At 46.2% G+C, this 26,661-nt stretch overlaps 1 long non-coding RNA gene across 4 annotated transcripts in view; it reads left to right on the top strand.

Annotated features, from left to right (window-relative positions):
- Window positions 1-7,864: 7,864 nt before the first annotated feature.
- LOC115484850 (uncharacterized) overlaps window positions 7,865-26,661 on the top strand; it is a 28,567-nt gene continuing 9,770 nt past the window's right edge. Inside the window, exons 1-3 of one of the 4 annotated variants that reach the window (XR_007776933.1) lie at window positions 7,865-7,994; window positions 13,576-13,702; window positions 17,009-22,891. This is a non-coding gene — a long non-coding RNA (uncharacterized LOC115484850). Of the gene's footprint in view, window positions 7,995-8,051; window positions 9,097-13,575; window positions 13,703-17,008; window positions 22,892-26,661 lie in introns of those variants that run through there. The other 3 variants (XR_007776934.1, XR_007776931.1, XR_007776932.1) reach the window with 3 other exon arrangements.

The raw sequence follows: 26,661 nt of genomic DNA, 5'->3' as shown, positions 1-26,661 counted from the left end.
CTGTAGTTGGGCAAAATCCTGCAGGTCCTCAGTGGCCACCAGCCCCTGTCCTTGGCAGCCTGGCATGGGCACAATGCATCTGCCAACTCTTCCATGCAGCAACCCCTGGCACCTTCTCTGGTTGGAAAACCCCATGTGAAGATTTTCAGCATCATCAGCTGGCTTTTTCAGCTGGTTTCTCAAAGAAAACTAAACCTAGCCCTCAAAAAAAGGTCCCATAGTGGAGCTGGTAGCTTCCTGGCAAGATACTTTAACTGAGCACAGGTTGGAAGGACCTGTGCCTTATATTAAAGCCCAGGTACAAGGGAAAAAAAAAAAAAAAAAAAAAAGGATGCAAAGCCCTGAGACATGAGAAACAGATCCCAAAAATCTGCAACAGCAAGGTCACGACTCCTGGTACTGAATATCCCTTGATAGTAATGAAAATCAGCATCACAATGGTGAGAGGCTGCAAGAGAGGATGTGGGGATGCCAGACAGTAAATGCATGAGTGATAAAGGACTCTGGAACTACCTCTGGCTGAGCAAAAGGAGAGCACTGGTGTTCTGGTCCCATGGGTGGGAGCAGTGACAGTCATGTGGACTCCCAGCCAGGCAGCCAAGTGCTCTCCCTGGGAGGGAGCTGAGCACTCAAACAACTTCCTCGCCTTTCAATCACATGGAAATGAACAACACTCTTCACAGAACACCAGGAAGGGGAATCTCTTTGGAAAAATGCAGGAAAAAACAGCTTCAGGGGAAACTAGGATTCTTTGGGATAGCCCCATCTTCCACAATTTTTAAGAAAGCTGTACCAAAGCCTGGAAGACAACAAGCACCAAAGCCTTTAACAGCAGTGTGCTCCCAGCATATCATTTAAATAAATCAGTTTCTGGAGAGACAAAAGACAAGGAAAAGCTCCCTGTGGTGCCTGACAGTTTGTGCTCAAGAGGATGCTGAAAAAAAATCCCACAACAAGACATATTTGCTTTTGAGGTGGGTGGTAGGAGGAGGGGAGGGGAAGGAATATCCCCAGAAACACTTGAGGCCAGAACCATCAGAACTTTCCTTCATTTTGTGTGAAAGTGAATCAGCAGTGCTCTGCCAGCCCAGCAGCAAAGCCTGGAGATGCTGCTGCTGTCTGCTTCATACTGGCTTTCACTGGCATGAGAGGAGGCAAAAACCTCCCTGCACCAATTCCCAGGCCACCCCCCTGGCACACTTTGAAACCCTACAAAACTTAACTGCTTCCAACTGGTATCCTCTTGGATTTTTGTCTTGCTGGTAGGATTTAAGAAAAACAACAAGTATTTTCCCACTTCTGCTATCTGAGTGAAGTGCAACATAAAGTAACTGAAACTAATAAGCATGAAATTAAGTTGAGAAATGTAAAAAATAAATGTCAAAAACTTAGAGTGAGAAGAGTGAACACACACAAGAAAGGCAGCAGGAGGGATACAGAGACCTTGAGACATACTGGTATTTTATTAAATCTCTCTGACAGTGCCTTCAGCAGCAGCTCAGAACCTGCTTTTTTGGGTGGTATTAAAAAAAAACAAAAAAAACAAACAAACCAAACAAACCACAAATAACAAGATTCTGCTTAAAAAGAAAGGAACCAAATTGTTCCCTATACAGTTTTGCTCACAGGACTTTTCTTCCTCCACTTCCTCCATCAAACTGGACAAGAGGTTAAGTAACACTGAATCCGAGCCTTCCTTAGTTATGGTCACTGATTCAAAAGAAGCAAGAAAATCTCTATTTGTTTGTTGGTGGAGGATTTTTGTTTTGTTTAAGCTCCAGTGAATGAAATACGCAGTTTTAACCCTTGTTAAAAATTGTGGGAACAACATACAATCAACTACAAAAAGAGAAGCCAAAATAAACAGGTAATTTGAGGTTGCAAGTTTAAAAAAAAAATTTGTATTTAAGAGGGGAAATAAGGTCAGGACAGGATGAATGGGGGGGGGGGGGGAGAAGGAAAATCCAAGATTTCAGGCCTCTCATATGCTCAATAAATAAATGAAAAGCAGTGTGAGACGTTCCCATCCTACCCAACCCACTGCTCACATGAAATTAATCGTCCCCTCCACCAGTGCCAACTGAGACCACACTGCAAATCACAGCATCAAAATGCTACAGATTAAAAGCTAACACTAAAGATTTATATCTCTACATGTCACTTAATAAAAGGAGGGAGAGAAGCAGAGGGCTGTTTCTCTGCAAAGCCGAAGCTGCGAGTTTTCTAAGTGGAGTAACACAGGGCAAGTAGCTTTGCTTTTCATCTTGGAACATTTTAACATTTTTCCAGGTAAAAAGATGAATTTCAGGCTGGGGAAGAGTTTACCAAGTGAACTGAAAGCCACGGTGGGCAGGTAATACTGCTCTTGAGGAGAAACTCTGTGACTTGCCCAGAGCTATTTGCACTTGCCAGGATGTGCCCATCCCTGTGATCCCTGCACTGCCTGCACCTGCAGGAGGGGCTGCACTTTATTGGGGCTTCACTCCAGCAGTAAGAAGGGTTTCCCAGAGCAGAGGGTGGATGTGCAGACACCAAGAGCTGAACAAGCCCATGACAGCAGGCATGTCTGCATGGGCACATCTCTCATCAGGTCTGTACCAACACTTGCCATGTGTTGTACCAGCCCAGGGCAGGACATGCCACTGAAGCAGCTGTGCTTGCAAACCCAGGAGTGAAAGGGCTGCTACACCAGCAAAGGGGCATTATTGCCAACGTCACCTACTGAGACAGGGCTGGGAAGATACACCCACTATCAGCACATTCACCCAAGGAGAAAGTCCTTGATGTGCTTGTGGGATGCTGACCAGACCAAAGCACCTGGTAGCCTGCCTAATGAGATATTAAACATACACAGTCTCTAATAAACTTTGTACCAAAGCCTGTAGAGATAGGACAAGGAACAATGGTTTTAAACTGAAAGAGTGTAGGTTTAGGTTGGACATCAGGAAACAATTTAAAGATCCCTTTCAACCCTCAGGCTGGGCAATCCCAGACAAAGGCAGCACGAGGCAGAGGCCTACAGGACTTCAGAGCTTTTGGACTATGCAGATGGAAACTGCATCCAAGGCTGAGCCTGGACCATGGTACTGTTTACCCTGTAGTCTGTGTGGGTGGGAGTTGTGGAGATCCGCACATTCCTCCCAATAAGGCTGTAATAGTTTGAGAGGCAAGCAAGTGGTGAGCAGGCTCCAGTTCGTTAGATCAGGTCCCTGCTGAACAAGAGCATGGAGAGGACACAAACTGCAGCTGGTGCTGGGGAGGCTTGTTCTCAGAGCAAAGCTGAATTCCCTGCCCCTGCCCTGCTTTCAGCACCCAGCATGTGCCCTTGCCCCCAGTCAATTTGCAAAAGGTTGTCAAAACTCACTGCAAGCTCACCCCCTCCACTCCTGATGTGTGATTTCTAACCGTGCAGGTGTTCCAGACCACATTCTTCCCCATTTGCTTCCCAACCCTTCCTCCCCTGTCTCCCCTGCAGATGGCAAATGCTCCTCTCTGCCCAACACTGACATGAGCCTTCCCACCGGGGCCCCACTCGGGGCACTGCCCACTGCAGGCCACGTGCAGTCTCATCCATGAATTCAAAGAGATGCTGCACCATATTCCACCTCCTCAGCTATCAGAATCTCCCAGGATGACTTTTTTGAAGTCCCCTCCGAGCTGCCAACACCTAAACCTTCCCTCCTTGCCTGTGTCGTTCTCTCTCTGCTCAATAACAAAACCAAGACATCTGAGCCTTCTGCAGTGCTAAATACACAAAATCATTTCACACCTCTCCCTCAGTTTCAGCAGCAGACTCACAATACTGGTCATTCTACATAAACTCAGCTTATGGAAATTCAGTTTGCACTGCAGGAACTGGTTTGGGGTCCCATGGTCCTGAAAAGAGCTTGCCAAATACACTGCCTTATTTTCAAACTCACAACATTTTTACAGCAACCCCAAGTGCTAATTTTTAAAACCAAAACAACCAACCAAACAATCCCTCTGCCTTGCAAAGGCTTTGGGGAGAGGGCTGGCTTGGTGATTTCTGAACTGTCTCTGGAAGGCAAGGCTGCAACTGAACACTGTTCCCTTCAACTTCCAAGCACCCAACTTATTTTATTTCCATTTTGCTACACCTTCACAAACCAAACTCTCAAATATTACCCCATATGAAAAGTATTTGAATCATTCTGGAAATCAACAGCTCTTTCAGCTTTTCAGAAAAAAAACCCAACTTACTGCTACCCTGGGACTGAACTGTATCATTACAGCTCGTAAACTTCAGATCTATTTTTGCAGGGTTGATAAAATAAAATAACCGCAAATATTAGTTCTAGCTGATGTGACAGATGTAAATACACCCTGACAGAAGACCAGCAATATTCATAATGGCTTTAAGTTAAAGCCTTTCTAGATTATTTTAGTGCCAACTTTTGTTTATTACTTACTTTCACTATGAACAAATAGTATCATGTAGATGTCCAGTAACCTTTAGGGAAAGAACACACTTGCTGAATTACCCTCACACCTGAAAGAAAGTCAAACTACAATTACACTCCATGTGAAACGTAAATGCAGCTTTACCTGACAGGCATTCTGAAATCTCAGGGAATTCACCTGTGACACTGCATGTTTCTGAACAAATTCTAATTAAAATACTTTTTCTATTTATTTTCTGTGGATGTTTCCATTCCTTAAGTGGACAAAGAAAAATAATTTAGACATGGATCAAAACATCCCAACCAGAAGACACTCCAAATAGCATTTCTGAGAACCATCCAAGTTAGGGCAAAACAAAAAGAAATAAAACCTGAAGATGTCACACATGCAAATACAGTGATGTCACGTCTGGCATTAAAATCTTTGTCTTTTACAAGGATCAGCAAAACCTGCTGTGTTCTCATTCCAGCCTGGAGCAGTTTGAAACTGGTTAGAAAATGCAAAAAAGAAGCCAGTAACTATACTCTATTTAATGTTGGCTTTTTTGGACTTTTAATAAAAACACAACAAAACTTTCCCCTCCCCACAAGAAAAACCACTACAAACTTGGGCTGTTTCATATGAAATGGATTATTCATTTTACAGATATTGACTAGAAATTGCTGATTGTAACTAAAGAGGAAAAAAACGAGTGGAATTTTGAGAGAAAGTGATTGGAAGGTGTGTGCTACTTTCAAACACTGACAGCAGGAAATGTCCTGTGTGACAAAACTGACAGCTGAACTCTTGGGGTGGACAGGCAGGAAAAACGTCATTTTATAAAGGTGAGCAATCACAAGGTCTTTGGGCTGATGACTGAGCTAGAAACACCTATCCCTGCTTTTTGGCACTGAGTTTATCACGGATACAAAAAGAGAGGACAAACATGGGACAGCTCTTGGCCATTGCTTTCTATAGAAGCCTGAGGGGATAAACACAAATATGTATGGGGGCAAAGCAAAATAAGGACCAACCAATTCTTAGCATTTATATTCTACCCAATTGCTGGCCGATACCTTGCTTTTCCTGATCCAGAAATCAACCTGCAATTCTGTTTCAAAGAGCTGCTGAGTTCATACAACATACTGAAGCCACATCTACATTAGAAAGTCTTCACTGCTACAGAAATGCATTACCCTGGCAAAGCACTCTGGTCACAGATATCTCTTAAACAATAATATTGCTCATCTACTGGTCCAATAAAACCACGGCAGCACACACCACTCCTGATACACATGCCATTTCCCAGTAAGGCTGCATGAATGAGGTTTCTGCTAGAGACATCAGACCTCCTCTGGTTACATCTGTGCCTCCCCGACCCAGCCGCGGCCAGGGGGGAAAAGCCGCGCACAAAGTTTCATCTGGAGTTTAAAAATAAAAGGCTCCTCACTGCCAGCCTTGTGCTGTGACCCTGTGCTGCCAGACGCGCAGCTTCTCAAGGCAATGCACACTCTGGCACTGTCGCCGCTGCTCCCCGCGCTGCTGCTGCGGGATCCAGCAGGCAGGAGCGGCTGATGCCCAGCAATCCTGATCACCAGGTCCCCTTCCCAGCCAGCCAGGAGTCCTACTCTTCCCTCCCATTCCTACTTCTGCGGATGTTTTCTCCCCTTGTGCTCTCCACCTTCCAATCCAAAACTTTTGCTGCGTTCCCCTGCGCGGCAGGACGCTCGCAAGTTCACAGGGTTTCCAAGGAGCACCTGCCCCAAGAAAGGATGGGGAGCCGCCAGCGGAGAGGCGCAGCCAAGGGTGAGGAAATCAGAGCCATGCCCCGCCTCCCCGGCCGTCTCCCTCAGGAGGGATTCCCAGGCTCTGAACTAACCAAAGTGCTCAGGAAAGAGCTGGGTATACAGATCCCCCAAAGTCAGACAGGTACTTCCTCCCTGTATCATTTCCAAATTATAGTCCTGGCAAAAAGGGGGAGGGAGAACCAGTATCCTTCCCTGTCGCCTTCATCGCAGAGGGAGACAGAGAAGGGGAAAAAAAAAAAAGACGGTTCTGTGATGTCTTTGGAAACCGGCTAAAACAAACGGGAAAGTCACCTCTCGCTAAAAAACGAAAAAAAGAAGTGGATAAAACGTGCCAAAGCCTGAATTTCCCCAAATATCCCCATTCCGGAGAAAATAAAATGCCACGGGAAGGCAGAGCCTTTCGCCGGGGGTGGAGGAGGGATGGAGCGGGGCGCCCGGCTCTGCCCCGCCGCGGTCCCGGCTCGGTGCCGCCGCTCCGCCTCGCCGCTCCTCGCAGTTACCGGCAGCGAGACCCGCGCCACGACCACGGCGTCACGGGTGGGAGGGGGGCTGCCAAAGAGGGGACGGAGGGCAGGAGGAAGGAAAAAACATCAAAAATTAAACCAGAAGAAACCGCTGCCAAGTGCGGCCGCGGGCGCGGAGCCACGCGCGGCGGCGGCGCCGGGCCCCTCCCGCGCCCCGGGGCGGCTCTGCCCCCCCGGCCCGGGAGCCCGCGGCTCCTCGTCAGGGACCGCGCTGACAAAATCCCCTGCTCGCCTCTACGTAACGCCCTGTCGAAAGCGGACGCCATATTTTGTGTTGCTGATGTCGACATAGACAAACGTAGACATGTTTCCCCCCCACTCCTGTTTTTCCCCCTTCGCCCAAACTTGCGATCGGGAGACAGCGGAGAGGGGAAAAGGGGCGAGGAGAGGGAGGCTGCACGGCCAAAAATGAAATATGTAGCTAAAATAATTAAGAGCCCATACCGAACAACCCTCCCGGCTCCCACCCCCGGCGGTCTCCCCCGCCCTCCCCCCACCTCCCGGCCCCCGCCGAAGTCCAGGGAACCGGACAGTTTCTTGCAGAAGGAAAAGTTGGGTGCGAGCGGTCGCGGCGGGAGCGTCCGTGCGCAGGGAGGGGGCGGCTGGGGAGCGCCGCGCACCGGGGGAGGGGGCCCCGCCTGGGAAGTTTCCTACCTGCGCCCAGGGCGGCGGCACCGACTGTCCCGGGCGGAGCGGCCCCGGGGCTCTGCTCCGCGCCGCTCCGCTCCGTGCGCCGCCCGCGGCCGCGGGACCCCGCGCCCCCCGCCCCCGCCGCGCCGGCCCGCGGGGAACACGCGCGCCCCGCCACGCGCGCACGCACCGGCCCTGCCCCGCCGCGGAAAAAAAGAAAAAAAAAGGGAGAAAAAAAAAAAAAAAGGAAAAAAAAAAGAAAAAAAAAAAAAAGAGCCCTCGATCGGCGGGGATCTACGCCAAACCCCACATGATCTCTGACGTCAGCCTGCGTATTTGCATACGATACCACCGCCGGCGCGGCCGCCGGGGTCCCTCGGCGCGGCGGAAAGTTGCGCGCGGGGCCGCGCCCCCCCCATCGCCCGCCCGGCCCGGCCGCGCCTCCCGCGGCTCAGCCCCACCAGCCTTCCACGCACCCCTTGCCCCGAGCGTGGGCTCCGCCAGGCGCTCCGCTGTCCCTGCGGTGACACCACCGGCCCGTGCCCGGCCCGGACGGTGGCATCGCCGGTCCCCGCCGCGCTCCCCTTCCCGCTCCACGGACGGAAGCACGCGGACCCTCCCGATCGTCCAGGTGGAGCCGGGGTCACAGCGGGGGACCCTCCTCCCCGCCCCGGCCCCAGGCGGTTTGAGCGGTGGCGACGCCGAGGGGGATATGGACCCTGGGTAGAGGGGCTGGGAATGAGGAGCCTCGGACCAATATCCCGTGGGCTGGAGCTCCCCGTGGGGGATGGCAGCAGCTGGACCCTCGTTCTAGGACGTGGGGACGGGACCAGCATCTCTGCATCGCGTCCCTGCCGGAGAGACGGCGGGGGCTGACCCGCGCTGTGGGCACGGCGACGGCATTCCCAGGGTCTGGATGAGGCTGTGCCATTGCCGTGGGACTGCCCCTCGGAAGCGGGGCAGGTTACCTGGGGAGGTGGGAGGCACTTCTTCATCTTCGGCTTGAGATACAGGTTTTCCAAGCCACAGTCTTTTGGGTGGGCTTCAGGCGGTGTGGGTTTTTTTGTGTTGCTTTGAAGAAGGTGGTGTGCATTTCCAAGGGATGCTACCGCAATCTCTGCTCCTTTGCTGCAACGCAGGAATCCTTTCCCCAGTTTAAAACTGCCGTTGAACTCTTTCCCCTTCTTCCAGAGATGCAGACAGATAGGACCCAGGCTATTTTCTCTTTACTTCAATGAATTAATTAAAAGAAATAATTTACCGATTGTATCTTGCTACTAGATAGCAGATCTTCCAACAAGTCCTGGCTAATAAGACTTAAGAGTAGCATAATCTCACTGTAACTTCAGGGATGTGCTATCTAGACGTGGTATCTTTGATTAGATCGCATTAGATTAATCTTTTAATTCTATTCTTTGTGCTCTACAGGCTTTAAATCTCGGCTTGCTTCGTCTCTCACCCTGCCCCATGTCACCAGCAGGTCGGCCAGGCTGCAGTCCTTAGCCCAGCTGAGTGACTTCGCTGGGCATGGTTTTGTTTCCCTTCCCCGTCTAGGGCTGGGACTGGGGACTGGCTCGTGTTCGAATGTCAGACGAGGAGCTCTAAGTTATTGCAACTGAATAATCGCAGAAGAACGTAAATATGTCAAAGCAGTGTCAAGAGATTTCTTTGCAGGGATACCCTTATCTGAGTAGGCGTGTTTTTGACTGCCTGACTGAGTATAGTCTCTCTCTGTAAGTATTTGATAACAGGATGGATTCCTTCCTTGCTGCCACCAGCCCCGAGATTCCTGCTAGCTTCTCTTTCCAGATGGAGGCTGTTAGGCAGGGACAAGCTTGGGCATGCTCTCTGCACTTGTTGGGGGCACGGCAGATGCCCCTTAAAGCTTGGTGATGTTCATCAAACTCTGGTGTTTGTCCCGAAAGCTGTTGGTGGTTTTGATATTTTTAATGGAAATTTCTTTCTCTTTTAAATATTTCTGAATATATTGTGTTTAACTCTTCAGTAGCTGTTGTAGCTGTCCACCCCTGAAAACGGTGGTGTTGGTTTCTGATTTTTGAATACTCGGATGCAAAAAAAAAAGTTACTTTAGGGCACAAAGATTTTCCTCCAGGGTACACAGTTTTTTTACTGTCTTAAATTCCTTTTCTATGATCTAGAAAAGAGACAAGCCTAAGTGTTTTAGTAAGACTACTATACTTCTGAGGATAAAATGTTCTTGAAAGGGTAGATCAGTGGAAAAGCAGGTGAAAAATCATTTGCTTGCTGTTGTCCTAATTGACACGTACTTTAAGGCCTGTTTAGCTTTTCCAGCATTTACAAATGCAGAAGTCTCTTTGACTGATTAGGTGATATGGCAGCTAACGCTGCCTTTCAAGTGCAAAAAAGGGCTGTCGTGGGAGCCAGGTGTGGGAATTCAGACCTTAAGCCCGGGTTGTAACAAAGGTAATTTTAACCTGTGGCCAAAGAGATCCCTGCACCAAGTAAGGCCCGCAGTGAGGCTTAGCCACCTTCCCCAGAAACGTGGATGGTGTCACAAAGATTAGGATCTGGAAGGTCATTTAAGATGAGGCATCATTCACTGTATTTAAGATGAAGAGGATGTGGGTTTAAAATTGGAGCAGTTGTTATTACTATCCTATATCAATAAGCTAAGGACAGCTATTTGAGCAGGTGTGTGTTCAGTGTTCCTGTGAGAGAAGCTGCTCACACTGTGTCATCTAACTCCAAGAATACCTGCTTGTGTCTGACTTGGCATTTCCCACACGGAGGCACAAAATACAGTGCACAGAGATTGGTTTTGGGAATGTTTTTTGACTTGGTCATGAAATTCCTCCTCTGAATCTTGAGCAGTGGGACAGACAGGCTGTGTGGCATCTCTGCCTGGATGCTGTCCTTTAGGAGACTTGTAGTTGGTCAGTTAGCTCTGATTCTGTCAAATTTATTTGAAGTTAAGTGAAATGATCGAAGATTTACTGAGAGGTGGCAGAATGGTGTTTAAGATGAGAGTTTATAATTACAAAAGCCTCGATTCCTTGGGAAGTCATGCAATTAAAAAAGTATAAGTGATGAATGCAATTGGAATACTTTTACAAAGTCTCAGTGTTCATTTATGAAAACCTAACATTAACATGACGCGGGGTAACATAGCAAAATGGAAATTGCTTTTGCGGAATATGCAAAAGGAAATCTGCAATTTTAAATTTCTTTTGCATAAGGCCTCCCTTTTTAATTAATAGCATAATGAAAGCCACACTGATTACAAAGCACAGTGAACATGCATGCACAATTTCCCAGGAAAGTGAGGGCAGAGTACTTGCTTGCTTTAAATCTAGTGCCCTCTCTGTTCCTTCTGTGCACCTTCTCTGGGTTTAAAGTGACATCTGCTCCGCAAAGCCCTCAGATGAAGTTGCAGTCTCGTCTGTGAAATAATGCCTTGGTCAGACATAATGAACTCTGTGCTGATGTGTAGTTTTCTTACAGAGTGCATATGAGTGTCTGACATATGTATTGTCACATACATTTCAGTCTTTTTCAGTTTAATGGTTTTTTTTCTGACTGTTTATTCCTGTGAAATTGGAGGCTGAGTCAGCACTACAGATCTAATTGCCTGTCTTGGAGGTGCAGCTCTGACTTTTGCTCTGAAGGTGCTGCATAAATATCCTAAAAGGGAATGTACATGCTCTAAGAGCCTCAACAGAGGCATGCAAATAAAAGAAGTCTTTTCTGTTGAGTCCATGGCTACATGTTTCTCATTTTTATGCTGGCCTAACTCTGTGAGATCAAGTAGAGTTTTGCCTACAAGATGTAGCAGCAAACAGGTAGGCTGTGAGCTTTGGAATGGTTGTGTTTGCTTCTCCCAGGGCAGGTGAACTAGCCCTTGGCTGGTGGGTCAAGCTACTGCCTTGGAGCTGGTTTTGGCAAGAACCAAGCTCAGCTTCCACTGTTCATTTTACACCTTGCACCCTTCTTCTTTTCCAAACCGTTCTTCTAACCCTGCATGGGCATAGCGATTTGCTGGCTCTTTGTTTTTAATGCCAGCTCAGTAATGGAATCAGGCTTCTTATACAATCAGAAGGAGAAATTAAGGTAAAAACAAATAAAAAAGAAGTCAGCAGACAAGCACTGCTACCGTTTTTCCTTCTCTTGTGGAGACCTTGATCTCTGTGCTGAGGGCAGGAAGTGGCGCTTGACTGGTATGCACATCAATGGCTGAGAAACAAAGCTCTTTAGCCTGGTGGGGTTTTTTCCCCACCCCAGCAAAAGAGCTTCCCAAAGCAAGCTTTCTCCTTTGCTAGAATGCTTTGTCGCTCCTATCAGTGCTCTCAGTCACGGTGTGTGCAAATACAAGCTGAAGTAGTGAGCACCGATCAGATGTGCTGTCTGCAAAATGAGATGTTAATATGAATGCACAGAAAAGGAAAACAATATCAAGGTCTGATCCATTTGTAAGGGCTGATCTTTTGATTTGTAGTGCCCTCAAGCTGGGGGAAGCTGTCAGAAGGCAAGATGCCTCCCCTCCTGGAAGAAGGGCTGATGGGGAAGATTAGTTGCTAAGCCTGGATGGAGAGAATCCCCTGAACACAACCTCCCTAAGCATTTGCACTCATTGCCTGAGCTTAAGATGGGTCCTGGCAAGAGGCACGCAGGCATCTGTCTTTTTCTGTTTCAAAAACTCCAGGAGAGCTGATCACTTATCACGGGAACCATCTGGCTTATTCTTACAGAGATCAACAGTTAGTCACTGAATGAACAAGGAACAAGCTGCATTGAAGTCTGCTCTCCCCATTAAATGTGAGGACTCAGCCCAAGGTCTCTGAAGCACCACGTGCTTTGCCTGCTGCAGGCAGAAGGGAGAGAGATTTAATTTTGCCTTGAGGTTGCTGAGCTGCTGTCATGTGGAAGAGAGCTTCTGTGGAGAGCTGGGGGATGTTGGTGTCTCTGCAGTGAGCTGTGGTGGCCATGGGGATGGGGACCCAAGGCTTTGCTGCCTCAAGGTCACCTCTGCAGGGATGGAGAAACAGGAGGAGGGAGCAGGGCTCCACCATGGCTGTCTGGAAAGCTTGACACCGTCTGCTCTGCCTCCAATGTTCACTGTTGATCTCAGTTCCCAAGTGCCAGGGCAAGAGTGGGAATGGGTTATTGTTCTGGGACAGTTGCTCAGGGTGCAGGATCAGGCCAGTGTAGGCTGCTGTGGGTCAGTGCTGCTGGGATGTGAAACTTAGGGAGCCAAGGTGTTTCACTCTTGCCTTTGAGGAGTAAAACTCCACCTTGTCCCCGAAAGGATGCAAGCACATCTGTGTGCTCTTCGTGCTTCATTAAGAAGGACCATGGAAATAACAGAGGCTGCTCCTTGCTAAAAACTTCTGAAGTCAGGCTGTCACTGCACTGACTTGTGTCGGGCAGTTAGTGTTTTAATAAAGCCTTTGGCAGCCTCTGCCTGCCCTCTGCCATTCCTGTCAGGTCCCTGTGAAGGGTGGCTGGCTTTGATATGCACTGATGCACCAGGGGGGCTGCTGCAGGAGGCGCTGCTCTGGGCCTCCTGCAGCCAAGCAGGCTCCAGACTCTTTTGGATTTATCAGTGACCTGACAAGCTCAGTGAACTTGGAGCAGCAGCTTGGCCTTTCTTGTGGATGGCCTGCAGATTTCACGTGAATGCTACAACCTTTGCTGAGAGTGACAGTTTGGGGATTTTTCTTCTCTTTTCAATGTTTTTTAATTTTTTTCTATTGCTCTTGCTAATTACTAAAGCAATTTTTAAAATTTAAATGAGGGCTTCCTCCCTCACAGCCCATCTGCTGTGAAATCACAGCGCACATCCTTTGTGACAGTTCAAGCATTGCCATGGCAACGTGCTGTGATGTGATCAGCCCCGAGTTATGACCTCACTGCGGGACCAGGCAGGCCAGGTTGCTTTGGCAGAAGGAATAAAAACCAACTTCTGTATTAACAAAAGTGGTATCTCGGCTGCAAACTGGTGGGATTTGTCCTGGACTAAAAGCCAGGCTAAATCCCTTTCTGGAGCTTTTTACAGGACTTCAGTGTTAGGGCTTGGCAGGGGCATCCACTTGAGAAATCATCTATTTGTTTCCATAAAGAAAGTTACTTTCTTTGAGAATTCTTTCCCACCAGTTTATGGCACTATTTCAGTAGAAATTCTTTGAATTTTTAAGACTTTTTAATATTTTTTTTCTCTCCCTGTTTATCCATAGTGCTGGAGACCAAACTCTCCTTGTCCTATTTGGAGGCAAGTGCTGCCATGGCCAGTGGCAATGCATACTTCACCTGTGCTCCCCTGTGGCTTTGCCCTGACCCCATCCAGAAGATAACAGGGCTGGGGTGAGTAGTTTGACTTTCTGAGGCATTCATCTCTCACCTCCCTGCTGAGCCTGGCGTGAAGGGTGACAAGGCTGCAAGCCTTTGTGGACAACTGGAGTGGATTAGTGACCAAAGACTGCCCAGCAGGTGTCATATCCAGTGTTATCCATTTCCAATTAACCAAAGACCTGGTTCAGAGCCCCTGGTTCAAAATAGGGGATTATTTTAATTTTTTTCTTTTTTGTGTGTGACTCCTGCTGATTTTGGATCAGATTTTAACTGTCAAACTGAGCCTGCTCTTCAGGAAGCTATTTACACATGTAACTAATTCACCAAGACAGCTTGTATATTTATCTCTGCTGTAGAATGTGTTTCAGAATGTGTCTTTATCTGTCTGTTATATAGAATACAGCATCTTTAGACCGACGGTGCAAACAGAGCTGATGGGGTTCTTTGGCAGCTGTAGGGGGACTGGTGATACAATTTGCCACCTCTCTGGAGACCTGGATGCTTTGCAGGCAGCCTTGTTTCTCCATTTTATTTCACGCTGTTTATGGGGATTTAAACAATACATGGCTATTAAATTACATGTATTAGCTGAGGGAAGGGGGGGAGGGAGTCTGGGGAAAACGATGTAGCTCCAAGTGGCACACTTTGCAGAGAAGTATTTCACAGTATTAGACTTTCAAGATGGTATTAGCTAGGGGACCACAGTGGGTGTGCCATGCCAAGGTCTGTGTGGTGATGAAAGAGCACACAGCCCTTGGTTGCTGTAGGTCCCCCTGTCCCTTACAGCAGAGCTGGTACATAAGGCTCACAGTCCTCACACATCTATTCCTCCCCTGTCCCTTTCTGGACATATGCAATCAATATAGCCCCAGTGCATTATTGATCAGGCCATTTAACTTTGCACTGATGGCTCTGCTTTACCTGTTGAGTCAGAGAGCTGACAAATGGTTACTGTAGTTTTGTCTTTAAGCCATTTTGGAAAGATGGCCTTGAAGATCTGCATAATTTTCAGGCTCACAACCAAATGGGGAACAGAGGGGGAAGGACTCAAGTGTAATAATTGTCTCCCTCCAAAACTGTCTTTAAAAATACTCCCTGGTTTAGCCTCTTTATGCCATTTTACAGCCTCCAGCAAGTTTTTACAGCTGAGCTACTTTCCAGCCCCAGAAATTGTAGTACAGCCCCTGAACTATTGAAGTGCAAATGACTTGACCATAATCTAGGAGGATTCAAGAGAAACAGGTCAGATGTTACACTAAACACTTATGGCAACATATTTCAACAGCAGGAGGACAGAAGCAAGTTTTACCCTGGTCAGGTTTAATGTGAGAAGATAAAAATCTATTTTCTGAAGGTGAATGTCATCAGTTTACTGGTGTTTGGCTGTGCAGGCTCAAAAATAACAATCCTGCTGTAACTCTGTGTAAACCAGAGCCTTAAGGTACTTATAATATTAACTTCATAAGCTTCACAGCACACTCATAGTATCAGCCCCTATGGTTATCCCAATTTATTGGTGGGAAACCAGAGCTTGAGAAAACTGGAGACAAGGTCTCCAGCAGCTTTGGCTATGGCCAAGCAGTCATACAAATCAGTGCCCACATTGGGACTCCTGGGAGTTTTGGCAACCCCCTGCAAGGGACTCATGCACAGCCAGATCCCTGGAGTCTAAAGCCACTGGCTGTGCTGCACATTGTTCACCCCATTGCTGACACCAGGAGGAAGGCTTAGCTGGGCTTGCTGCAGGTTGAGGTAAATATTTATGAGATTGACCTGGATCCCTGCAGTGGCAGTAGGAATTGTCGTGCTTTCACAGAAAAGTGCGTCTATACCACTCTCTGAAATAGAAAAGCAGTATCACAGTGCTACAGAAACAATTTGGAGTCTTTATCCTGCTGGGGCTCAGCCAAGAGTTTGTATCATTTTCTTAGTAAGACACCTGCCCTTAGGTCCTCAGCACACTGATTTTTCCTGCATGCTGGGTTAGCTCCAGGATTTTGTTTTGCTGCAAAGCCATGCTAGTAAAAGCTTCTCAAAGTTTTGGAAAGCTGGATTTGCAAAGCTAGCTCCTGGATAACATGGTAAATTACAGGTTAGGCTATGTGTATTTACTGCAACTAAAGGGAAATGGTTTTTTCTGATCTTGAAAATCCCAAAAAGGCAGCTTCTCAGTGAAAAATGTTTTGTCACAGTAGCCACCTTAAATGTCACCCTAGACCAGTGACAAATTTATGGTGACATTTTTCAACAGAGATGGTTAACTCATGTGCTCCCTATAAAATACTGATTTTCCTGCACTTTGAGAGTGTCTGGAGGAAAAAAGATACTGTATGTAAAACCTGATTTATAAAAACAATGTGCCAATTGCTTCAGTCTCTGGGTGCATTTGCATTAAAAGACACAAATTAAGTTTAACATGATGCCACCAACAACTGTGTTTTATCCAGGACTGAGCAGACAGGACAGGATTTAGCTTTTCAATAAAAGGGTGGCATTTTAGGGGAAAGCTTGGAAAAAGTGGGGGGGACACACTAACAGAGTAAGAGATAAGGGTGTATACCTTTATAAGGGCATGGACATGTATTGAGCTGCCTATGAACTGTAAATTACCTTTCGGTTTCAGAAAGATTCTTGCCAGTATTAAAAGAGACAAAGACAAGAGAACCCTTTGTCCCAATACAGTGAATTTACTTGCAAGAGTTTTGGTAATTCAGTAATAGAAGGAAAAATAAATGTAGATTTTCTAAATGTTTTCCTTAATGCTCTGATATTGGTACAGATGTTTCAGAGAAATGTTGGGGTCTGTTGTCTGGAGGGGAGGTGGGAGAGGGATTAATTCCTGTCCAGGTCCTATTCACTGCTTTTATTTATGTCTTAACACATTAATGAAATACATTTAAAAATAGTTAGTATGCTGAGGATGGCGTGATGGATACCAAATTTGATGCATAGTGGTACAAATGAAGATTAATATTAGTCATATCTGTATGATTTAATGAAGGATATAATGCCACCTGCTGTGTGGTGGAATCAAATTACTGGTTTTTGGTTGTTTTTGACTAGTTCTGGAAAGAAAATTAATTTGAACCTAAGCTAATTTCCCTTTAATGTCTTAGATTTGTAATTAAAGATTCACGTGTTGCAGTTAAGCATGAATAGTGTGTAAAATCACACACAGGAGAGGGCTGTGATGTTAACCCACCATTCCCCAGAGGATGCAGCACCCAGCATCTTCTAGCTGAGATTAGTAGTAGCTTCATTTTCTTCTACTCTGTGGACTTGTAAGACATCCCCATACATTTCCCTGCTTTTTCACAGGTACAGAAGAACATCCCTTGGAGCCAAGTCTCGGGCTGTTATTCACAGAGCAGTGCCAGAAGGAGATGTAAATTCATACATTTAGTGTGTGGCCCTTGCTGGAGCCAGTGCAGGGCCATGCTGGATTGGGACACCTCTTTGGTGGCTGCTGCCCCAGCATCTTTCAAGCCAGAGGTGGCATGTGGATCCTGAGAGGGAGCAGTGATGCTTGGAGTAGGAGTCTCTGCTGGAAACAGAGCACAAGGGGCATCAAAAGGAGCCATTAAAACCCAAGCTGTGGCTTGGATCTGATGCCACTGTGGACATTTCTGAGGACCTGGAGTTTTTGGCTGATGGGTTGCTTTGCAGATCAGGATGGCTGGTGTAGCCAGAGCTGCTGTGCTGGAGTGTGCTGTGCCTCCTTGCCACGTCTAAAGGCTGCACGGCCCAACTGCTGGATGGCATATTGTACATGGCAGACTGGCAAGCAGTGGTAACAAAATGGTTTTGTCCCCCAACAAAGTTAATTGAATGAGATTTAGTGTTGCTAAGAGATTTGGACTGCATCCCTCGAACTTCAGGAGATTAGGCTGCCAAGCAGGAGGCACTGCAGAGGGGCTGGCCCCGTGCCAGTAAACAAAGCTTTATCAGGATGATATGTTAATATTTGTGTGCACTGTAAAATTAAAAAAAAAAGGGGGGAGGGGCAGAGTGGTGGACTGCCTCATCTGCTACTCTGGCATAGAAATTCCCATTGAAGCTGATGGTAACACGCTAATGCTTCTGCAAAAAATGTGATTTCAAAACAGCTTGGTTGCAATGGAAAACAGATGCCTAATGCAGTCCACCTTCATCTGTGGCTCAGCAGATCCTACATGGGAAAATATTTGTCTTATGAGAAGGCACAGAGGCCCCAGTTGACATCAGAGCTGAGTTTGGTGGCGGGCTTCTTTGGGCTGCAGCAATGCTGACTCAGCAGGGTGTGGATGGATACAGGATTTCACTGCCTGGGCACCAAGCTGGCCATGCCTGGGTTCACCATCCCTGGAAAACTGTGTGACCATGTGAGTGCAAGACTGCACTTGAGGTGGCGAACCATGATGAAAAGCTCAGCCTACAGGAAAGAAAGTGAACAAAACTGATCAGAAATGCAGGCAGTTGTGAGACTCTTGGTTTCTTTCACCTGACACAATATGGACAGGGAGAATGCCAGGAGCACCACAGTGGATCTTGCAGGCTGAGAAGGTGCTCCTGAATTTCATCTGAACTTTGGACAATTCAAACATCAAAGCTGGTGCCAAAGTGTATTTTTCTGAATTAATTGCTGAAAGAAGTTAACAGGAGAAGATAATGGAGTAGATGCTGAAAGTAAGAAACAACAGGATGGTCAGGAGGCAATTCCCTGTTGGCTTAGCTGGTGATGTGTGCCATGGTTAGAAGAAATGTTTTCTGTATGTGGATGTGTGTGAGATGTTTGAGAAAGCCCCTGGCAGTACTCCTGCCAGGTTCTGCCTTGCTTACTGCTAATAGGTGTTCACCCTGGGGATTTGGGGAAGTGGATCTGAGGGTGCTGGAAGCACACATGGATGGGTGTGGAGTGTCCCCACTTCAGTGACTGCTGACCTGAGTCTTACCAGAATCTGTAGTGCTATTTTCATCTGAGGACCACTGCAAATGTGGTACACCTGGTGACCACAGCATCAAAGTGTAGCATGGACTTCTTTCACCATATGAAAACTGAAGGACCTGCATAGATGTTGGGAGAAAGGGGAAGACCTTGGGGTTTCATAAGATAAAGGGCAGCACAGCCCACAGAGCTTAACAGTTTTAGCTGCAGCTGTAACACAGGAGCTACAGCTTTCCTTTTTTTGCCAATAGACAGGTAAAGCCTTGGCTGTGCAGATCACACTTTTCTTTCTCTTCCAACTTACTGCCTGCTTTCTTAAGCACTTTGCCTAAAATCCTGGTCCCAGTGAAGCAAAATGGCAAATATCCCACTGGCTCCAGTGGGACAGGTGCTGTTTCTCAGCTACAGTGACACACTAGCCCTCTTCCCTGGCTAAACTCTGAACCTACACATCCAGAAGTCACATAAAGACAACACTGAGGTTGCAGGAAATCCTTATTTTTGATATAAAGAACAATCTGTAGGCTGACTCAGCTAAACTTTAGATCACTGACATGAAGAGTAAGGCTTGGGAGCCTCAGTCCAGAGAGAAATTCAAGCCCAGCCTGATGAACTGCTGTCCTCTGTCTCTACAAGACAGATCAGATGTGTCTGCATGGGTTTTAGTAGACCTACAAGACGTTTCCTCTTTGCCACCCCCCCACCTGCCAGCACTGGGGTGAGGTACAAGTGTGACATTTGTGCTGTTTTATAGCCTGCAAGCCTGCCCAACCCCTGAAATACCCAGACTCCAGGAGAGGGGATGAGGAATGCATCAAGCATTTATTGGCTTGGCAGCTGATAGCTGGGTGAGGATAGATACTTGTGTGTGTCCCATTATCTGGCTCTGGGAATAAGGTGGTGATTCACTCCAAGTGCTTTATCACAGCTCCACATCAGAAGGGAACTATACAGAAAACTTATCTCAGGACTGTCTTGACTTTTTCAGATTTCAATAATTATGTGTATCCAATTGGTTGTAAGTTTTATATTCCTTTAATGAGGCTTTTCCATTTCAACAGTCAGTTGTTTGCACAGAAAAACTCCCACTTCATATTATCTTTTATTGCCCTAGGCTGCATGTGTCTAATTTTTCCTGTATCCCAGAAACACTCTCTCCAGCATTTTGGGAGGATTCAGCTTGAGTGCTGACCTGCCTCCTTGAGTGCTCAGGAAACACAGAGCCTTGCACAGAGCAGCACTCTGTGCTGGCATACAACAACAGGAGCTAGGAAGCCTAAAGCTAACTCAAATTCATCCTGGTGGAAACGTTATTATAGTGGATGAACTATATCACTGAAGAAAAGCTGGATTTATCTCCAAACACCACATCTCCCAACTCCATAGGAGTTCAAATGAGCTAATCCTAGCAACTCTAAATGATGTAAGGCAACTTTCAGTCCAAAAGCCTTTTCTCCTGTCAATTTTCTCCTGTGACTTTTCTCCATTTGTGTGTCTTTCCATGCTCAACTGGCATCAGCAGCAGAGAGGGAGGAAAATAATAACTACAGCAGTCACTGCCAGAGCAAAAAGGGAAGTGTGCAACTTTTTTTTGTAATGTCCAGAGAGGGAAAAACCATGAGCACAGAACTTGTGTGCTGAGTTTAATCTTAACATTCCTTCTAGTAAGAACTTATGTTGTATTTAAAAAGTTAGTTGATGAAAATAGATCTTATATTAAAAGTATTAAAATAATATTGAAATTATTTTCTCTGGTTTAAGAAACACCAGCTAAAAGTTTTTGTTCATATTTTTCTTTTTTGTCTGGGTTGCAAGGATTGATTTATCTGTTCAAGTAAAATGCTGGTACTGAAACCATCACCAGGGCTGGCCCCTTGAAATAACAGCTCTTCATTTCTCTCCTCTGTGTTTGGCTGGAAAGGGGCTCCTTGGCTGCACAAGGAGCTCCTCACTGACAGCCTCCTTCTGCTGGGGCTTCAGGAGCTGATGGAGTGAGGGGGAATGGAGAAGCTAAGCCTCCTTCTCCTCTGGTTTTAATGTCATTTACGAAGAAAGTATCGGCAGTTCTTAGTTTCACATTTTGATCTCATTTCCCATTCGGCAGCTCAGTACAGATGTGGATTTTCCAAGCCATCTGATATGTTTGGATAATAAAAGCCTGTTAGGTCTTTTGGGAAAAAGCTGATATACATTTGCCAGCATTTTTATAGATGTTTTCCAAGCACAGTTTTCCAACTGAACCCCAGAGGATGGGCAGGCTGAGAGCTGCTGGAGGGCTGTGTGCTTATTTTCACCCATTTTTAATGTGCTTGAAAAAAGAAAGAAAACAATGCCCTTTCTTTGTGACCAACATCTCTAAAATGATTCAGTTCTGGGGGTTTTCGTACTGAAGACTTTCGAATAAAATCTTAGTTCATATATTTTAACCTAGTTTTCTGTTTTTCTGCCAAAACATTGAAAAAGTTGCGCTCTCTTCCCCATACATGAAATTATGAGAGATTTTCACATGCTCTGGATCAGGAAAAGCAAATTAAAATCCTACACTATGTGTTTTGGAAAGCCCTTGGAGCTGTCAGTTCCCATGGGGAGCACCCAAGACATGAACTACAGTGCATTTTGGGCCACCTTGCAGACCTATTGTGAGATGGTTATTTCTCCAAGGAGATGTACCCTGGTCCTCTGTGCTGCATGTTTGCTTCCCACTCCCTTCTGCCATTCTGAGTACCCTTACTCTTTCTCTGAGAAATATCCTTTCCTTCTGAAACTGATCCTTGTCCTTTCAAGTTTCTTCTCTTCCTTTGTTTTGAGTAGTTCTACAGAATAAAATAGAGGAATGTGAATTCCTCCTTCATCTTTTCTACCTTCTTTCTTATGATATGTTCTCCCACTGGAAGGGCAAACACAGTCTTTAGAACTGCTCTTCATGAGGTGGAGAAGTTGGATGCAAGGCTTTGCATGGATCCCAGTGCATGTGGATCTAGAAATCACCATGTCCAAGTGAATCCAGGGCTCAGCACACACTGATTTTTCAAGACTAAGACTGAAGACACCATTGCTTAATAAAGCTGTCTGCAGAGAGACCCTCTAGAGAACTCTCACTGGCCTCAGATGTCAAATGTCTTCAGCCTTGTCACAGTAGAGAAAATTACACAAAAGCAGATATCTGTTCCCCAAAAAGTGGCTTTGTTTTGCTGTTGTGTGTGAGCTGAAAAGCCTCCTGTGCCTACAGAAGGAAGATTTTTTTTCTTAGTACTCCTATATCATTAGAAGATTATTCTCTTAGAACCTAAAAACAACAAAGAAAGTTCAAATACTAGGCAAGAAGACTGTTACAGGTGACATAGCTGTAATTTGCTGACATTTTAATCAGCACAGTAACACTGAAGATCATGATGCTCTGGCCTGTTTATTCTTTCCTCAGCTGTTCAGTTAATGGATGGATTAATGGTAGCTGTCAAGCTTGAGCTGAAGGTACTGAAGGTTTTTGCAACACTGCTCTGTCCACTTGAAGGCAAGCAGAATGGTTGGCTTCAGAAAAATGTCAATTAGAAAGCAATTTCCATGTATTCACAGCTTACTCAAAGTGTTATCATTTTACCCAAATGCTTTCTGTGCTGCTTGCTCTTTCAATGCTCATCTGTTTATTTCTGTTACCTACTTTATTGTAAAGTCCAAGAGATCAGACTGTCTCCTTTTCTGTATCCATGCAAAGTGCTCACTGCAGTCTGGCTTTCCTTCTTGCAGGAAGTCCCTGCAAGGTGCTGCTGCGATTAATGTGAGCATGGAAAATTTGAATAACCTCCTTGTATCTGCTCTGAGTGATGAATGTGTGTGAGGAAGTCTCCGAGGATTTTTCCTACAATAAAGTATTATTTTTCACATTAACAATTCCAAAATAACTGAACTTTGACTTGGACTTTTCAGTCCATGTTTCCCAGAGTTTGTGTTCACTAAGCTGTTCTGCTGCTGAGAGTGAAAATCTGGCTCCTTGAGCCTTGCCCAGTCCCAGGAAACAGTGGCCAACCCAAGCTGGCTTTTGCTGCTAGATTTTGAGGAGCAGATTTTTTTGTTTGTTTGTTTGCACCTCTATAAACTTCCATACCACACTATAGCTTGAGCTCATATCTTCAAAAAGCATGTGAAAATATTTCAAATTAATGAAGATGCATTTTACAAATATATATTTTTAGCTGGTCAAGGAAAAATTGCTTATTAAAAGACAATACTCTTTTTACAGGTGTATCACAGTGGTGGGGGAAGGCATGGATGTGGTAAAGGTTAGTGGCTTTTTTGCTTAATTTGTAGTCTAACACTTAAGATAAAGTATTGGGACAGGACCTCGGAGAATTTGCTCTGAAAATAATAACCCTACTCCATTCTGGTTTTGGTAAGTCACTCATAATCTCTTGCTACATGAAAACCTTGTCTGTAAAATGAGGACTGCAAGCAGAAGTGGGAGAGGTCTGTGCCATCCTGGCTGCCACTGCTGCTTCTGGAACTGCTGTGCCACCCTGCCCTGGGTGCTCCCTGTCAGGAGGAGGGAGAGGTTCTCAACATCTCTCAGGCAGTTTCTAAGGCTGAGCTCCTTATCTGGTGGGCAGGGCTATGTCCTATATCTCACAAGGTCTCTGCTAACTCTCTTGTTTTGCAATTTATCTTACCTGCACAGTGAAGCAGCTGATTTCAGCAGGTTTTGATGCTTTCTTAAAACATTAACAGTGCAGTGTCACAGTGCAATATGTTGGATGACTCTTGCAATGATTATTCTCTCAGAACTTCTCTCTGAAAGCATTCAACAAGGGCAGAAGAGCATGGTGGAAAAGCAGTGCCATTTGAGAGCTGTGGTTGTCTGTAGGATTTGGTCTTGGCACCCATTTAATGTCCCTAAACTGTGCCTGGATCTCTCTGTATGACCATTGTAAGGTGTCGGTGATGTTTCTGCCCAATGTCTGGGAGGAATGATGCATCTGACCCCACGGATATCAGAAGGCTAATTAATTACTTTATTATTCTCTATTATATGACACTATATTACATTACATCTAAACCGAATCTGCACAAGCACCCAACTCAGCTCGGCTGCCCAGAATCTTGTGACTGTCTGCTGACCGACAGTTTGGGCACACGCTTGGCCCTGATAGGCCAAGGAAACAAAACACCATCACTTTGGGTAAACAATCTCCATATTGCACTCTACTTTGGCACAACACAGGAGCAGCCAATGAGATCAGAATTGTTTTGGTCATTCTTTTCTCTGCTTCTCTCAGGTTCAGAGAATGTGAATCCCCCAGTAAGGGATCCAGCTAATCTGCAGAACCACATCACTTTTAGCCATTTCTCATTGAAAGCCTGAGACAAGCTGAGATGAGAAAGCCCATGGTGGTGCAAGCAGTGGCTGTGGTTGAGTGAAGCCCACTTAGACGTCCAGTAGTACAGAAAGTTTGAGAAACTTTGGATTGGGCCATCACAAGGATATGGCCTAAATCACTGGATGTGAGGAATACCAAGTGATGTGGAATGAGCGCTTCCTCGGTGTTTGACTTACCCCACAGAATTTCAAAGCTGGGGATGGTCATGCAAACTGTGTGTGTTGCAGAGAAGACAAATCTGAGTTACTGGAGAAAGAGATTAGCTGTTCCTGGGGCCTGGGGCCGGGGCTCTTCTTCCAGATTAGCCCAGAGAAGGTTTTGTGGTTTTGGGTCTAGAATAAAGATTATAGTATAAAAAATCCAACAGATGCTTGGCTGTCATGTTGTGAATGGCATCACGGTAATTAAATGCCTCATCTTCTTGCCTTAAACAAGTAGTTTCTTTGAGAATTCATCTCTGAAAAAAAAATTTTAAAAACCCAAATGGTGTGATGTGGAAAGGGCAAAGGCTAAGACTGTGCTTTTCTTCCTTCTAATCTTGATTCAGCACCTAAAACTGCTCTTAGCAGTACCTGCTGCCTCATATGTGGGGATGATGTGGGCAGCAGGTACTGCTGGGGCTGATCAGGCAGCTTTCCCTGGTCTCAAGCCCCATGTTCTCTCAGGAGCTTTATGAATACCTTAGCCTCACTTTGCAGATTTATGCATCAAGACAGAAACCTTAAGCTTCAATGCCATGACTCAAGTGTGTTTAGCTGACATGTGGTCCTGTGAACTCAGATCTCCCACTCAGGAATTCACATGGGAGTGGGAGCCCAAGGCTGGGATTTGCAGGTAGAGGGAGAAGCAGAGGGAAATGCCCAGGTGTCGAGTCATGTTCTTGTGTGAAGCTCCTTTCTTCTAGTAGCTCCTAGCTGTGAGTGGGGAACGGCTCAGCTCTTTTTTCTGACATGCATAAGGTGTTCTTTGAAGACACAAAGACTCTGGTCCCTGTTTATTCTTGTCTGCCCAAGACAAGCACATGTCCAAGGCAGGCACAGATCCTTGGGTCTTCAGGGCAGCCTTGGTTTCCCTGCTGAGGCTGGATGTCCCCAAGCCCTCCATCTGCTTGCACATGGTGTTTTGTCTCTTGCTGAAACACACCTTGAAAGTACAAAAAGTGAGGGCAACTTCTGGTCTGAAGGTCCCCTATGGAGCTACATCCCCATTTTGGGACTATTAAAGGGCTGAATGTTACAGTTGAGGCAAAATATAAGTGCCAGGAATACCTGGATGTTAGATATTGCTGTTAGAAAAAGTAGGTTAGAACTCTCATTTCCTGCAAATCTCTATCTAAAATGACTTTCCAAGGTGAGGAGAAAAACCAATCAGGCTTGGTTTCTTGTAGATGCAGAACAGCCTTTTGATTTCCTTCTTCAGTGGTTTTTTTTTTTTTTTCTCTCCTTTCTGTCATTATTCAATCAGGACCACATCCTTCCAGATTCCCCAGAGAGGGCTATCCCAGATCTGACACTCATGCCCTCTGTGGTTCAGTTAAAACCAAAGGGCCTCAGGCCAAGCATCTCAGCTTGAGACCCTCAAAGTTTTTTGGGTTCCCAATGCCCAAGGTGAAGGATGGCTTCCCATCAGTGACACCTTCCTATCAGTGCTTAGGAGGGAAAGGCTTTGGCACACAATTCAGTTAAAACTTTGGCTGAGAGGTGTTTAAACGCTTGGGCAAGATCTTTGGGATCACATGCAACCTTACGAATTGGGGAAAGGCCCCTAACCTGCAAAGCCCAAATTTCAGCCCAATTTCCATCCTCTGAACAGCAGCCTGCCCTCCAGTGTATCACTATGCTGGTTTGGTGACTGCATCCTTGCAGAGAATGCCCCAGTCCCATCAGTCAGCCTATTAAGGGAGACAAGAAGCAATTCTGATCCCACCACTGGTCTGAGGGATGTGTCCAGTTCCTGGCTGACAGCTGGACTTTGCAGTGCTGCTTACACCTCCCTCAGCCTGGTGGCACAGCCCATTTTCCACCCATCTTATTGTTCTCTTATCCAACCCACATTCCACCACTCTGATGATGAAGACACAATGGGAGACTGTGTCAAAAGTTCAGGGGTGCAACAACACTGCCTTCTCCTCCTCCTCCTCCTCCTCCTTCTCCTCCTTCTCCTCCTCCTCCTCCTTCTTCTCCTCCTCCTTCTCCTCCTTTCTTCTCCTTCTCCTTCTCCTCCTTTCTTCTCCTTCTCCTTCTCCTTCTTCTCCTTCTCCTCCTTTCTTCTCCCTCTCCTTCTCCACTGCCGGTTGCCTCATCACAGAAAGCAGATCTATACAAGCTTAGGCATGGTTTGGCTTGTACCTGAATTCAGTCAGCTTTGCACCACACTCCCTCCACCTTCCCCGATGTGGTTCCATCTCCTTGCCTCCCCTGGAGCTGACATCCCTCCAACATCTCCTCATGCTGCTGTAAAAGTAATTGAACCTGGTACTGAGCAACAGACTCTGAGACATTCCCTACAATTATCCAAACCACTTGTATTCTGGGAGAAATACAGATGATGACATTCAGGATGGAATAATTACGTAGTGGAGTCTTGCAATATTTATGTGAAAGGTTATTACACCAGAGCTCCAAATGTTAGCAAAATCACCTCAGGAAAACAGCATGCAGGGTTTGCATGTCGGTCTC

The sequence above is a fragment of the Serinus canaria genome, chromosome 2 (genome assembly GCF_022539315.1).
Source record: "Serinus canaria isolate serCan28SL12 chromosome 2, serCan2020, whole genome shotgun sequence".
NCBI classification, from domain to species: domain Eukaryota; kingdom Metazoa; phylum Chordata; class Aves; order Passeriformes; family Fringillidae; genus Serinus; species Serinus canaria.
This window is presented reverse-complemented; position numbering and strand designations above follow the sequence as displayed.